Raw genomic sequence first — 13,099 nt, forward strand, 5'->3', positions numbered from 1 at the left:
TCGGGATCCCGGCATTAAGGATCCTGATACCGAATCCTGACAGATGGGAATGCCGACAGCGCTCGCCATGGGTTTTCCCACTCGTATGTGTCCACAACACCCATAGAGTGACAATAATACCTGTGGCGAGTGCAGTGAGCCACTGTGCCGTGGCGACCGCACTCTTTGCGCCTGCCCCACTGCCGGTATTCTGGCGGCCGGGATGCCGCTGTTTGTATATTGACAGCTGGCATCCCATCCGCCGGGATATCATTACCATCCCGACTGGAGAACCGGATACCAGAAGAAAAAGTTCAAGAAACTGAAAGCTATCCACCTGACTTCAAGATCCAGAACTTACTGTATCGCCCGTCCATCCAGCACCAGACATAGCACCAATAATTATATGTATTCTACTGAGGAAACCAAAAACTGAAGGGGGCTTATTTAGGAAGGGTTTGGGCTTATTTAGATACTTCTAGCCTAGGCGTGCGTGACAAACTCCCTGATACTCCGGAACGGGTGAGGTAAGCCCGGTCTCCTGCACGGCTCTCTCCTCCCGGCTAGGGGGCGCTGCTGCTCCCCGGCGGCTTCTCTCGCACTCGGCCTCCTCTTGTCGGGCCGGCAGGACATGGCAGTGACAGCGGCTCAGGCGCACGGAGCAACCGCACAGCCAGCACCGGGCAGGAGGCTCCAGGCCTGATGCTCTCACCCACGCCGCGGACTCTACTGAATACCAAGCCGGGGACAGGCCGCATGTGCCCCCAGCCCAGCATGAGGAGCCCCCCGGCAAGTGCCCTACGGCAGACCGTAGGACAGAGCGCCCTGTACTGACCTCCTCGGGGCAGAAGCGGTAAGTTACCCTCCCCCCTTACTGCTGCTGTAACACGGAGTGATGCCTTTTATTGCCCCAGAAATGACCCTGTATATCTGGGAGATTGTTACTCCACACATGAAGTCCCGGCCCATTCCCGGGTGTCTGTGCGTGTCCCGGCCCATTCCCGGGTGTCTGTGCGTGTCACAACCCATTCCCGGGTGTCTGTGCGTGTCCCGCGGCCCATTCCCGGGTGTCTGTGCGTGTCCCAACCCATTCCCGGGTGTCTGTGCGTGTCCCAACCCATTCCCGGGTGTCTGTGCGTGTCCCAACCCATTCCCGGGTGTCTGTGCGTGTCCCAGCCCATTCCCGGGTGTCTGTGCGTCTGTCCCGGCCCATTCCCCGGTGTCTGTGCGTCTGTCCCGGCCCATTCCCCGGTGTCTGTGCGTCTGTCCCGGCCCATTCCCCGGTGTCTGTGCGTCTGTCCCGGCCCATTCCCCGGTGTCTGTGCGTCTGTCCCGGCCCATTCCCCGGTGTCTGTGCGTCTGTCCCGGCCCATTCCCCGGTGTCTGTGCGTCTGTCCCGGCCCATTCCCCGGTGTCTGTGCGTCTGTCCCGGCCCATTCCCCGGTGTCTGTGCGTCTGTCCCGGCCCATTCCCCGGTGTCTGTGCGTCTGTCCCGGCCCATTCCCCGGTGTCTGTGCGTCTGTCCCGGCCCATTCCCCGGTGTCTGTGCGTCTGTCCCGGCCCATTCCCCGGTGTCTGTGCGTCTGTCCCGGCCCATTCCCCGGCGTGTGTCCCGGCCCATTCCCCGGTGTCTGTGCGTGCGTCCCGGCCCATTCCCCGGTGTCTGTGCGTCTGTCCCGGCCCATTCCCCGGCGTGTGTCCCGGCCCATTCCCCGGTGTCTGTGCGTGCGTCCCGGCCCATTCCCCGGTGTCTGTGCGTGCGTCCCGGCCCATTCCCCGGTGTCTGTGCGTGCGTCCCGGCCCATTCCCCGGTGTCTGTGCGTGCGTCCCGGCCCATTCCCCGGTGTCTGTGCGTGCGTCCCTGCCCAGTCCCCGGTGTCTGTGCGTGCGTCCCGGCCCAGTCCCCGGTGTCTGTGCGTGCGTCCCGGCCCATTCCCCGGTGTCTGTGCGTGCGTCCCGGCCCATTCCCCGGTGTCTGTGCGTGCGTCCCGGCCCATTCCCCTGTGACTGTGCGTGCGTCCCGGCCCATTCCCCGGTGTCTGTGCGTGCGTCCCGGCCCATTCCCCGGTGTCTGTGCGTGCGTCCCGGCCCATTCCCCGGTGTCTGTGCGTGCGTCCCGGCCCATTCCCATGTGACTGTGCGTGTGTCCCGGCCCATTCCCCGGTGTCTGTGCGTGTGTCCCGGCCCATTCCCCGGTGTCTGTGCGTGCGTCCCAGCCCATTCCCCGGTGTCTGTGCGTGCGTCCCGGACAATTCCCCGGTGTCTGTGCGTGCGTCCCGGCCCATTCCCCGGTGTCTGTGCGTGCGTCTCGGCCCATTCCCCGGTGTCTGTGCGTGCGTCCCGGCCCAGTCCCCGGTGTCTGTGCGTGCGTCCCGGCCCATTCCCCGGTGTCTGTGCGTCTGTCCCGGCCCATTCCCCGGTGTCTGTGCGTCTGTCCCGGCCCATTCCCCGGCGTGTGTCCCGGCCCATTCCCCGGTGTCTATGCGTGCGTCCCGGCCCATTCCCCGGTGTCTGTGCGTGCGTCCCGGCCCATTCCCAGGTGTCTGTGCGTGCGTCCCGGCCCATTCCCCGGTGTCTGTGCGTGCGTCCCGGCCCATTCCCCGGTGTCTGTGCGTGCGTCCCGGCCCATTCCCCGGTGTCTGTGCGTGCGTCGCGGCCCAGTCCCCGGTGTCTGTGCGTGCGTCCCGGCCCAGTCCCCGGTGTCTGTGCGTGCGTCCCGGCCCAGTCCCCGGTGTCTGTGCGTGCGTCCCGGCCCAGTCCCCGGTGTCTGTGCGTGCGTCCCGGCCCATTCCCCGGCGTCTGTGCGTGCGTCCCGGCCCATTCCCCGGCGTCTGTGCGTGCGTCCCGGCCCATTCCCCGGCGTCTGTGCGTGTGTCCCGGCCCATTCCCCGGCGTCTGTGCGTGTGTCCCGGCCCATTCCCCGGCGTCTGTGCGTGTGTCCCGGCCCATTCCCCTGTGACTGTGCGTGTGTCCCGGCCCATTCCCCGGTGTCTGTGCGTGCGTCCCGGCCCATTCCCCGGTGTCTGTGTGTGTGTCCCGGCCCACACAAGTAAGTTACCCTCCCCCCTTACTGCTGCTGTAACACGGAGTGATGCCTTTTATTGACCCAGAAATGACCCTGTGTATCTGGGAGATTGTTACTCCACACATGAAGTCCCGGCCCATTCCCGGGTGTCTGTGCGTGTCACAACCCATTCCCGGGTGTCTGTGCGTGTCCCGGCCCATTCCCGGGTGTCTGTGCGTGTCACAACCCATTCCCGGGTGTCTGTGCGTGTCCCGGCCCATTCCCGGGTGTCTGTGCGTGTCCCGGCCCATTCCCGGGTGTCTGTGCGTGTCCCGACCCATTCCCGGGTGTCTGTGCGTGTCCCAACCCATTCCCGGGTGTCTGTGCGTGTCCCAACCCATTCCCGGGTGTCTGTGCGTGTCCCGGCCCATTCCCATGTGACTGTGCGTGTGTCCCGGCCCATTCCCCGGTGTCTGTGCGTGTGTCCCGGCCCATTCCCCGATGTCTGTGCGTGTGTCCCGGCCCATTCCCCGGTGTCTGTGCGTCTGTCCCGGCCCATTCCCCGGTGTCTGTGCGTCTGTCCCGGCCCATTCCCCGGTGTCTGTGCGTCTGTCCCGGCCCATTCCCCGGTGTCTGTGCGTCTGTCCCGGCCCATTCCCCGGTGTCTGTGCGTCTGTCCCGGCCCATTCCCCGGTGTCTGTGCGTCTGTCCCGGCCCATTCCCCGGTGTCTGTGCGTCTGTCCCGGCCCATTCCCCGGTGTCTGTGCGTCTGTCCCGGCCCATTCCCCGGTGTCTGTGCGTCTGTCCCGGCCCATTCCCCGGTGTCTGTGCGTCTGTCCCGGCCCATTCCCCGGTGTCTGTGCGTCTGTCCCGGCCCATTCCCCGGTGTCTGTGCGTCTGTCCCGGCCCATTCCCCGGTGTCTGTGCGTCTGTCCCGGCCCATTCCCCGGTGTCTGTGCGTCTGTCCCGGCCCATTCCCCGGTGTCTGTGCGTCTGTCCCGGCCCATTCCCCGGTGTCTGTGCGTCTGTCCCGGCCCATTCCCCGGTGTCTGTGCGTCTGTCCCGGCCCATTCCCCGGCGTGTGTCCCGGCCCATTCCCCGGTGTCTGTGCGTGCGTCCCGGCCCATTCCCCGGTGTCTGTGCGTGCGTCCCGGCCCATTCCCCGGTGTCTGTGCGTGCGTCCCGGCCCATTCCCCGGTGTCTGTGCGTGCGTCCCGGCCCAGTCCCCGGTGTCTGTGCGTGCGTCCCGGCCCAGTCCCCGGTGTCTGTGCGTGCGTCCCGGCCCAGTCCCCGGTGTCTGTGCGTGCGTCCCGGCCCAGTCCCCGGTGTCTGTGCGTGCGTCCCGGCCCATTCCCCGGTGTCTGTGCGTGCGTCCCGGCCCATTCCCCGGTGTCTGTGCGTGCGTCCCGGCCCATTCCCCTGTGACTGTGCGTGCGTCCCGGCCCATTCCCCGGTGTCTGTGCGTGCGTCCCGGCCCATTCCCCGGTGTCTGTGCGTGCGTCCCGGCCCATTCCCCGGTGTCTGTGCGTGCGTCCCGGCCCATTCCCATGTGACTGTGCGTGCGTCCCGGCCCATTCCCCGGTGTCTGTGCGTGCGTCCCGGCCCATTCCCCGGTGTCTGTGCGTGCGTCCCGGCCCATTCCCCGGTGTCTGTGCGTGCGTCCCAGCCCATTCCCCGGTGTCTGTGCGTGCGTCCCGGACAATTCCCCGGTGTCTGTGCGTGCGTCCCGGCCCATTCCCCGGTGTCTGTGCGTGCGTCTCGGCCCATTCCCCGGTGTCTGTGCGTGCGTCCCGGCCCAGTCCCCGGTGTCTGTGCGTGCGTCCCGGCCCATTCCCCGGTGTCTGTGCGTCTGTCCCGGCCCATTCCCCGGCGTGTGTCCCGGCCCATTCCCCGGTGTCTATGCGTGCGTCCCGGCCCATTCCCCGGTGTCTGTGCGTGCGTCCCGGCCCATTCCCCGGTGTCTGTGCGTGCGTCCCGGCCCATTCCCAGGTGTCTGTGCGTGCGTCCCGGCCCATTCCCCGGTGTCTGTGCGTGCGTCCCGGCCCATTCCCCGGTGTCTGTGCGTGCGTCGCGGCCCAGTCCCCTGTGTCTGTGCGTGCGTCCCGGCCCAGTCCCCGGTGTCTGTGCGTGCGTCCCGGCCCAGTCCCCGGTGTCTGTGCGTGCGTCCCGGCCCATTCCCCGGTGTCTGTGCGTGCGTCCCGGACAATTCCCCGGTGTCTGTGCGTGCGTCCCGGCCCATTCCCCGGTGTCTGTGCGTGCGTCTCGGCCCATTCCCCGGTGTCTGTGCGTGCGTCCCGGCCCAGTCCCCGGTGTCTGTGCGTGCGTCCCGGCCCATTCCCCGGTGTCTGTGCGTCTGTCCCGGCCCATTCCCCGGCGTGTGTCCCGGCCCATTCCCCGGTGTCTATGCGTGTGTCCCGGCCCATTCCCCGGTGTCTGTGCGTGCGTCCCGGCCCATTCCCCGGTGTCTGTGCGTGCGTCCCGGCCCATTCCCAGGTGTCTGTGCGTGCGTCCCGGCCCATTCCCCGGTGTCTGTGCGTGCGTCCCGGCCCATTCCCCGGTGTCTGTGCGTGCGTCGCGGCCCAGTCCCCTGTGTCTGTGCGTGCGTCCCGGCCCAGTCCCCGGTGTCTGTGCGTGCGTCCCGGCCCAGTCCCCGGTGTCTGTGCGTGCGTCCCGGCCCAGTCCCCGGTGTCTGTGCGTGCGTCCCGGCCCATTCCCCGGCGTCTGTGCGTGCGTCCCGGCCCATTCCCCGGCGTCTGTGCGTGCGTCCCGGCCCATTCCCCGGTGTCTGTGCGTGTGTCCCGGCCCATTCCCCGGTGTCTGTGCGTGTGTCCCGGCCCATTCCCCGGTGTCTGTGCGTGTGTCCCGGCCCATTCCCCGGTGTCTGTGCGTGTGTCCCGGCCCATTCCCCGGTGTCTGTGCGTGTGTCCCGGCCCATTCCCCGGTGTCTGTGCGTGTGTCCCGGCCCATTCCCCTGTGACTGTGCGTGTGTCCCGGCCCATTCCCCGGTGTCTGTGCGTGCGTCCCGGCCCATTCCCCGGTGTCTGTGTGTGTGTCCCGGCCCACACAAGTAAGTTACCCTCCCCCCTTACTGCTGCTGTAACACGGAGTGATGCCTTTTATTGACCCAGAAATGACCCTGTGTATCTGGGAGATTGTTACTCCACACATGAAGTCCCGGCCCATTCCCGGGTGTCTGTGCGTGTCACAACCCATTCCCGGGTGTCTGTGCGTGTCCCGGCCCATTCCCGGGTGTCTGTGCGTGTCACAACCCATTCCCGGGTGTCTGTGCGTGTCCCGGCCCATTCCCGGGTGTCTGTGCGTGTCCCGGCCCATTCCCGGGTGTCTGTGCGTGTCCCGACCCATTCCCGGGTGTCTGTGCGTGTCCCGACCCATTCCCGGGTGTCTGTGCGTGTCCCGACCCATTCCCGGGTGTCTGTGCGTGTCCCGACCCATTCCCGGGTGTCTGTGCGTCTGTCCCGGCCCATTCCCGGGTGTCTGTGCGTGTCCCGGCCCATTCCCGGGTGTCTGTGCGTGTGTCCCGGCCCATTCCCGGGTGTCTGTGCGTGTGTCCCGGCCCATTCCCGGGTGTCTGTGCGTGTGTCCCGGCCCATTCCCCGGTGTCTGTGCGTCTGTCCCGGCCCATTCCCGGTGTCTGTGCGTCTGTCCCGGCCCATTCCCCGATGTCTGTGCGTCTGTCCCGGCCCATTCCCCGGCGTGTGTCCCGGACCATTCCCTGGTGTCTGTGCGTGTGTCCCGGCCCATTCCCCGGTGTCTGTGCGTGTGTCCCGGCCCATTCCCCGGTGTCTGTGCGTGTGTCCCGGCCCATTCCCCGGTGTCTGTGCGTGTGTCCCGGCCCATTCCCCGGTGTCTGTGCGTGCGTCCCGGACCATTCCCCTGTGACTGTGCGTGCGTCCCGGCCCATTCCCCGGTGTCTGTGCGTGCGTCCCGGCCCATTCCCCGGTGTCTGTGCGTGCGTCCCGGCCCATTCCCCGGTGTCTGTGCATCTCGGCCCATTCCCCGGTGTCTGTGCGTGCGTCCCGGCCCATTCACCGGTGTCTGTGCGTGCGTCCCGGCCCATTCCCCGGTGTCTGTGCGTGCGTCCCGGCCCAGTCCCCGGTGTCTGTGCGTGCGTCCCGGCCCTGTCCCCGGTGTCTGTGCGTGCGTCCCGGCCCATTCCCCGGTGTCTGTGCGTGCGTCCCGGCCCATTCCCCGGTGTCTGTGCGTGCGTCCCGGCCCAGTCCCCGGTGTCTGTGCGTGCGTCCCGGCCCATTCCCCGGTGTCTGTGCGTGCGTCCCGGCCCATTCCCCGGTGTCTGTGCGTGCGTCCCGGCCCAGTCCCCGGTGTCTGTGCGTGCGTCCCGGCCCATTCCCCTGTGACTGTGCGTGCGTCCCGGCCCATTCCCCGGTGACTGTGCGTGCGTCCCGGCCCATTCCCCTGTGACTGTGCGTGCGTCCCGGCCCATTCCCCGGTGTCTGTGCGGGCGTCCCGGCCCATTCCCCGGTGTCTGTGCGGGCGTCCCGGCCCATTCCCCGGTGTCTGTGCGGGCGTCCCGGCCCATTCCCCGGTGTCTGTGCGTGCGTCCCGGCCCAGTCCCCGGTGTCTGTGCGTGCGTCTCGGCCCATTCCCCGGTGTCTGTGCGTGCGTCCCGGCCCATTCCCCGGTGTATGTGCGCGCGTCCCGGCCCATTCCCCGGTGTCTGTGCGCGCGTCCCGGCCCATTCCCCGGTGTCTGTGCGCGCGTCCCGGCCCATTCCCCGGTGTCTGTGCGCGCGTCCCGGCCCATTCCCCGGTGTCTGTGCGCGCGTCCCGGCCCATTCCCCGGTGTCTGTGCGCGTGTCCCGGCCCATTCCCCGGTGTCTGTGCGCGTGTCCCGGCCCATTCCCCGGTGTCTGTGCGCGTGTCCCGGCCCATTCCCCGGTGTCTGTGCGTGTGTCCCGGCCCATTCCCCGGTGTCTGTGCGTGTGTCCCGGCCCATTCCCCGGTGTCTGTGCGTGTGTCCCGGCCCATTCCCCGGTGTCTGTGCGTGTGTCCCGGCCCATTCCCCGGTGTCTGTGCGTGTGTCCCGGCCCATTCCCCGGTGTCTGTGCGTGTGTCCCGGCCCATTCCCCGGTGTCTGTGCGTGTGTCCCGGCCCATTCCCCGGTGTCTGTGCGTGTGTCCCGGCCCATTCCCCGGTGTCTGTGCGTGTGTCCCGGCCCATTCCCCGGTGTCTGTGCGTGTGTCCCGGCCCATTCCCCGGTGTCTGTGCGTGTGTCCCGGCCCATTCCCCGGTGTCTGTGCGTGTGTCCCGGCCCATTCCCCGGTGTCTGTGCGTGTGTCCCGGCCCATTCCCCTGTGACTGTGTGTCCCGGCCCATTCCCCTGTGACTGTGCGTGTGTCCCGGCCCATTCCCCGGTGTCTGTGCGTGTGTCCCGGCCCATTCCCCGGTGTCTGTGCGTGTGTCCCGGCCCATTCCCCGGTGTCTGTGCGTGTGTCCCGGCCCATTCCCCGGTGTCTGTGCGTGTGTCCCGGCCCATTCCCCGGTGTCTGTGCGTGTGTCCCGGCCCATTCCCCGGTGTCTGTGCGTGTGTCCCGGCCCATTCCCCGGTGTCTGTGCGTGTGTCCCGGCCCATTCCCCGGTGTCTGTGCGTGTGTCCCGGCCCATTCCCCGGTGTCTGTGCGTGTGTCCCGGCCCATTCCCCGGTGTCTGTGCGTGTGTCCCGGCCCATTCCCCGGTGTCTGTGCGTGTGTCCCGGCCCATTCCCCGGTGTCTGTGCGTGTGTCCCGGCCCATTCCCCTGTGACTGTGCGTCCAGGCCCATTCCCCGGTGTCTGTGCGTGCGTCCCGGCCCATTCCCCGGTGTCTGTGCGTGCGTCCCGGCCCATTCCCCGGTGTCTGTGCGTGCGTCCCGGCCCATTCCCCTGTGACTGTGCGTGCGTCCCGGCCCATTCCCCGGTGTCTGTGCGTGCGTCCCGGCCCATTCCCCGGTGTCTGTGCGTGCGTCCCGGCCCATTCCCCGGTGTCTGTGCGTGCGTCCCGGCCCATTCCCCGGTGTCTGTGCGTGCGTCCCGGCCCATTCCCCGGTGTCTGTGCGTGCGTCCCGGCCCATTCCCCGGTGTCTGTGCGTGCGTCCCGGCCCATTCCCCGGTGTCTGTGCGTGCGTCCCGGCCCATTCCCCGGTGTCTGTGCGTGCGTCCCGGCCCATTCCCCGGTGTCTGTGCGTGCGTCCCGGCCCATTCCCCGGTGTCTGTGCGTGCGTCCCGGCCCATTCCCCGGTGTCTGTGCGTGCGTCCCGGCCCATTCCCCGGTGTCTGTGCGTGCGTCCCGGCCCATTCCCCGGTGTCTGTGCGTGCGTCCCGGCCCATTCCCCGGTGTCTGTGCGTGCGTCCCGGCCCATTCCCCGGTGTCTGTGCGTGTGTCCCGGCCCATTGGGCCTGGTGCACCTCCTGTTCTGTACATTGTTTACTTGATTCTTACTGATCCTTACGTTTATGGCTAAGTGCTGGCATATATAAAGGCATAAAATAACCACAAGAGATAACGTTGTACAGTGTCCGCCATTTCTAGGAACTGCACTGGGATGTGATATCCCAACAATTATGCTGTTTGTGACCGAATCTTACCCAACGCTCCAGGTTTTAAGTATATCAGTGGCTCAGAGCAGATGGTTTAACCAAATTGACTGAGCTACTAATTAAGTCACCTGTGGTCAGGCATGGATATACTTAAAACCTGGCCCGTTGGGGTGGCTTGAGGCCCGCGTTTGAGAACATCTGCCCTACAGTATGTCCCGTTTTCACTCTGGAGATGCACTGTATATTAAAAGCATTATTTTTCAAAATAGTTTTGCCATGAAGGTAATTTGGTATTTGAAAACCTTTTTTTCTCTGACGTCCTAGTGGATGCTGTGAACTCCGTAAGGACCATGGGGAATTACGGCTCCGCTGGAGACTGGGCACAAAAGTAAAGCTTTAGGACTACCTGGTGTGCACTGGCTCCTCCCCCTATGACCCTCCTCCAAGCCTCAGTTAGATTTTTGTGCCCGGCCGAGAAGGGTGCATTCTAGGAGGCTCTCCTGAGTTTCTTTGTAAAAGTTTAGTTTTAGGTTTTTTATTTTCAGTGAGACCTGCTGGCAACAGGCTCACTGCATCGAGGGACTAAGGGGAGAAGAAGCGAACCTGCCTGCTTGCAGCCAGCTTGGGCTTCTTGGCTACTGGACACCATTAGCTCCAGAGGGACCGAACACAGGCCCAGCCTCGGAGTCCGGTCCAAGAGCCGCGCCGCCGGCCCCCTTACAGAGCCAGAAGCAAGAAGAGGTCCGGAAAATCGGCGGCAGAAGACATCAGTCTTCACCAAGGTAGCGCACAGCACTGCAGCTGTGCGCCATTGCTCCTCAGGCACACTTCACACTCCGGTCACTGAGGGTGCAGGGCGCTGGGGGGGGGCGCCCTGAGCAGCAATAGAAACACCTTGGCTGGCGAAAATACATCACATATAACCCCCAGGGCTATATGGATGTATTTTAACCCCTGCCAGAATACAGCAAAAAGCGGGAGAAAAGTCCGCCGAGAAGGGGGCGGAGCCTATCTCCTCAGCACACGGGCACCATTTTCCCTCACAGCTTCGCTGGAAGGACGTCTCCCTGACTCTCCCCTGCAGTCCTGCACTACAGAAAAGGGTAAAACAAGAGAGGGGGGCACTAATTAGGCGCAGTATAAATAAAACGGCAGCTATAAGGGGAAAAACACTTCTATAAGGTTATCCCTGTATATATATATAGCGCTCTGGTGTGTGCTGGCATACTCTCCCTCTGTCTCCCCAAAGGGCTAGTGGGGTCCTGTCCTCTATCAGAGCATTCCCTGTGTGTATGCTGTGTGTCGGTACGATTGTGTCGACATGTATGAGGAGGAAAATGGTGTGGAGGCGGAGCAATTGCCTGTAATGGAGATGTCCCCCCCTAGGGAGTCGACACCTGAGTGGCTGAGCTTATGGAAGGAATTACGTGACAGTGTCAGCTCTTTACAAAAGACGGTTGATGACATGAGACAGCCGGCTACTCAGCTCGTGCCTGTCTAGGCGTCTCAAAAGCCATCAGGGGCTCTAAAACGCCCGTTACCTCAGATGGCAGATACAGACGCCGACACGGATACTGACTCCAGTGTCGACGATGAAGAGACGAATGTGACTTCCAGTAGGGCCACGCGTTACATGATTGATGCTATGAAAAATGTTTTACATATTTCTGATAATACAAGTACCACTAAAAAGGGTATTATGTTTGGTGAGAAAAAACTGCCTGTAGTTTTTCCTGCATCTGAGGAATTAAATGAAGTGTGTGATGAAGCGTGGGTTTCCCCCGATAAAAAACTGATAATTCCTAAAAGGTTATTAGCATCATACCCCTTCCCGCCAGAGGATAGGGCACGTTGGGAAACACCCCCTAAGGTGGATAAAGCGCTCACACGTTTATCAAAACAGGTGGCACTACCGTCTCCTGATAGGGCCGCCCTTAAGGAACCTGCTGACAGAAAGCAGGAGAATATCCTAAAATGTATATACACTCTCACGGGTGTTATACTGCGACCAGCAATCGCCTCAGCCTGGATGTGCAGTGCTGGGGTGGCTTGGTCGGATTCCCTGACTGACAATTTTGATACCCTGGATAGGGACAGTATATTACTGACTATAGAGCATTTGAAAGATGCATTTCTATATATGCGGGATGCACAGAGGGATATTTGCCGACTGGCATCAAGAGTAAGTGCGCTATCCATTTCTGCCAGAAGAGGGTTATGGACGAGGCAGTGGTCAGGTGATGCTGATTCCAAAAGGCATATGGAAGTATTGCCTTACAAAGGGGAGGCGTTATTTGGGGTAGGTCTATCAGACCTGGTGGCCACGGCAACTGCTGGGAAATCCACATTTTTACCCCAGGTAGCCTCTCAACATAAGAAGACGCCGTATTATCAGGCGCAGTCCTTTCGGCCCCATAAGGGCAAGCGGGCAAAAGGCTCCTCATTTCTGCCCGTGGCAGAGGGAGAGGAAAAAGGCTGCAGCAAACAGCCAGTTCCCAGGAACAGAAGCCCTCTCCCGTTTCTGCCAAGTCCTCAGCATGACGCTGGGGCTTTACAAGCGGACTCAGGCACTCCCCTAAAGTCTGCTTTACCGACGTCTCCCTCCGACAGGGAGGCGGTATTGGAAGCCATTCACAAGCTGTATTCCCAGCAGGTGATAATCAAGATACCCCTCCTGCAACAGGGACAGGGGTATTATTCCACGCTGTTTGTGGTACCGAAGCCGGACGGCTCGGTGAGACCTATTTTAAATCTGAAATCCTTGAACACTTACATACACAGGTTCAAATTCAAGATGGAGTCACTCAGAGTGGTGATTGCGAACTTGGAAAAGGGGATTATATGGTGTCTTTGGACATCAAGGAGGCTTACCTCCATGTTCCAATTTACCCTTCTCACCAAGGATACCTCAGGTTTGTGGTACAGAACTGTCACTATCAGTTTCAGACGCTGCCGTTTGGTTTGTCCACGGCACCCCGGGTCTTTACCAAGGTAATGGCCGAAATGATGATACTCCTTCGAAGGAAGGGAGTTTTAGTTATCCCGTACTTGGACGATCTCCTGATAAGGACAAGATCCAGGGAACAATTGGTGGTCGGGGTAGCACTATCTCAAGTAGTGTTGCGGCAGCACGGTTGGATTCTCAATATTCCAAAATCGCAGCTGATCCCGACGACACGTCTTCTATTCCTAGGGATGATCCTGGACACAGTCCAGAAAAAGGTGTTTCTCCCGGAGGAGAAAGCCAGGGAGTTATCCGAACTAGTCAGAAACCTCCTAAAACCAGGCCAAGTGTCAGTGCATCAGTGCACAAGGGTCCTGGGAAAAATGGTGGCTTCCTACGAAGCAATCCCTTTCGGCAGATTCCACGCAAGAACTTTCCAGTGGGACCTGCTGGACAAATGGTCCGGATCGCATCTTCAGATGCATCAGCGGATAACCCTGTCACCAAAGACAAGGGTGTCTCTCCTGTGGTGGTTGCAGAGTGCTCATCTTCTAGAGGGCCGCAGATTCGGCATTCAGGACTGGGTCCTGGTGACCACGGATGCCAGCCTGCGAGGCTGG

At 63.1% G+C, this 13,099-nt stretch overlaps 1 protein-coding gene across 2 annotated transcripts in view; it reads left to right on the forward strand.

The window, feature by feature from the left end:
- The first annotated feature begins 263 nt into the window (after nt 1-263).
- Nucleotides 264-13,099, forward strand: part of ZFYVE9 (zinc finger FYVE-type containing 9) — a 418,761-nt gene continuing 405,925 nt past the window's right edge. For both annotated transcript variants that reach the window (XM_063938878.1, XM_063938877.1), the window contains exon 1: nt 264-832. The gene's annotated coding sequence lies outside the window, so the exon portion shown is untranslated. The remainder of the gene's footprint in view (nt 833-13,099) is intronic.

Source organism: Pseudophryne corroboree, chromosome 9 (assembly GCF_028390025.1).
Source record: "Pseudophryne corroboree isolate aPseCor3 chromosome 9, aPseCor3.hap2, whole genome shotgun sequence".
Taxonomy (NCBI): Eukaryota; Metazoa; Chordata; class Amphibia; order Anura; family Myobatrachidae; genus Pseudophryne; species Pseudophryne corroboree.